Source organism: Gadus macrocephalus, chromosome 1, assembly GCF_031168955.1.
Source record: "Gadus macrocephalus chromosome 1, ASM3116895v1".
NCBI classification, from domain to species: Eukaryota; Metazoa; Chordata; class Actinopteri; order Gadiformes; family Gadidae; genus Gadus; species Gadus macrocephalus.
This window is the reverse complement of record NC_082382.1, coordinates 10,434,294-10,436,898: the sequence shown is the minus strand read 5'-3', so window position 1 is coordinate 10,436,898 and position 2,605 is coordinate 10,434,294.

The following is a 2,605-nucleotide window of genomic DNA, read 5'->3' as shown; positions in this document are numbered from 1 at the left end:
CAACATTGCCTCCTAGTGGCTGTTTATCAAAAAGATGTTTGTTTCGATTTAATGTGTGAGGGGTAAGGAGAGGAGCACACTGTATTACCCATGAATTATTCAACTTTAAATTATACATTAGGCCCTTACTTACACAACCTTTTCCCTCTGAGCGACCTACATCTTACACAAACTGAATCCACCAAGATATTCTGTATATTCTACAGGGAGCAGTCTGGCTATTATGCGCACGGCCTCATGGCTAGATTGTTGTGCATGGGGGGCGTGTGTCACAAAGACCTTATTTGGATATTTAGATGATTCAGGGTTTCAGTCATGTGTTCTCTGGGGCAGACTCTGGAACCCTGTTGTGTGTCAGACGCTCCGGGACCCCGTCCCGAGGCAAGAGCCCCCCTGAGGTACCGCCACGTGTTTCTTTACAACGGCAGTGCGCGAGCTCCACCCATAGATTTGTTTTTGTATTTTCGTATATATTTAAATACACAATATAGAGAGATGTTTTCCCTGAATGGTGTGTCTGCCTGCGCTTGCCTTTGCCCTTCCTTCTCCTTCCCCTCTCCAGTGTATCCTCATATTTCACTCAACAAACTTTTTGACGCCTCTAACGATAAAATAAAACCCCACAACAACCACAACAACAACAGCAACAGCAACAACATAGGCAACATTTTGGATTTCATGCTTCAGTGGAGCTTCCCTCGCTGACTCGCCTCTGCGACACACGCACACAGACACCATGACACACACACACACACAGAGTCACGCAAACACACATACATACCGAGACTCACACACACACACACACACACACACACACACACACACACACACACACACACACACACACACACACACACACACACACACACACACACACACACACACAATTTAACCGGGAACACTGAGGGATGTTGCAAGGTCTCACAATTCCAATCCCACACGTACACAAAAACACACACGCACACACGCGACCCGTACACAAACCCTGTGACACATGGCCCAGGCTAACCTGGTCCTCTTCCTCGTCCCGGGGTGTCTGATGAGAGAGGAGGTGGCGGGGGGGGGGGGTGGGGGATTAAAGGGGAAGAGGGTGGAGGGGGTGTGTGGGGGGGGGGGGTTTACAGGATGTGCTTCGCTGCACAGTCATGCCGCTACACCAGGCAGATAGATGCGAGGCAGCCGGCTGCATCGGCTCCTCCTCAGGGTCTAATGTTATAAACACAACGCCTCTGGCCAGGCTCCCGGTCTGCGGACGGATAGTGCGCGAGGTGCTCCTGCACGCCCTCAGACGGACCCAGCGGCCGGTCTGCAGGCCCGTCTGTCCACAGCGGAGGAGGAGGAGGAGGAGATGCACTCAGTGGCTGAGATCCGCCGGAGCCTCCCGCGGGGGCAGGCGGCGCCAGACGCGTGGCCGCGCGGCGGAGGCCCCCGGTCGACATCATTAAGGCCCCGCACGTTGACGCATGGCAGCGTCCTCCTCATCATCAGAACGGGGCGGTCGCTGTCTCGTTCCATTGTTGCTGTCTCCGCCGCCGCTGGAGTCAGAGCCAGCAGCGTGGCGGCTGTCCTGTCGGCTTCAGAGCGCACGCCGCCGCGAGGAGGAGAGCAGACGGCCAGGCGCTTGGTAAAGGAACATCAGCGGGCCCCGAACGAAGCCTGGGGTGCTGACGCCTGTCCACCCGAAGCCTGAGGAGGGCCGCGCAAGTCTGGCATGAGGGATCAGGCCGGGAACAGAGCGGGCGTGTGGGGGTGTGTGCGTCTGTGCGTGCGTGTGGTGTGTGCTTGCGTGTGTTTGTTTGTGTGCGCGTGTGCGTGTGTTGAGGGCGGGAGGGGGGGGTTGTGTCGACGCACAGCGCCGGAGAGAGATGGTGGCTGTAAGCTGTTGCGTTGGGGGACTGTCACTCGCGCTCCGTCAGCGGGGTAGTGAGTCACAGCAGCGGAGGGTAAACAGTGGGAAGCTAGTCCAGTGGCACACATTCTGCCTGCTGCTGCCCAGTCACGGAAGGAACGCCGGGATAGGACACTGGGTTGGAGCCGGAGTCTCAAAACTATAAATTGTAAATATTATTTGCATCTTATTGAAACAGTTCATGAAGGTAGAATCACAGCGATCTGGAGATGAGCGGCCTGCAATGAAATGGGATTCGTAGTGCGAACAGCAGTCCTCCTGTGGCACACCATTTTTTCTTTCGAAGAATTAAATGCCATGGCGACATATCTTTCGATTATTTATGTAGTTATTTAAAAGATAACATTTGAGCTAATGTCACATTTTAAAAAAGACATTAGAGACGTCATAGGGCACACATTTTATTTTGCAAAATATGTACGTCTTCTGGTGCCTGTAGTGTGCGAGAGCGAGTAAACAGTTGAGCTGTGTGTCCTCGCCGTCCTTCGGATCCCAGGTCCTCTGCTGACACCTACTGGTCACATGTTGCTAGTGACTGCTGCTGGTGTGCCTGTGTTCTTTGGAGGGGCTTTGGAGTTGGTTGGTTTCTAATCAGATTCATCCAATTACCACTCACAGGCGGTTTGTTTTCTCTGGTCTTTCGTCTCTGGCTTTAATCTTTCTCGGCCGCTGCACCCCCCAGCCCCTCGTCTCTGA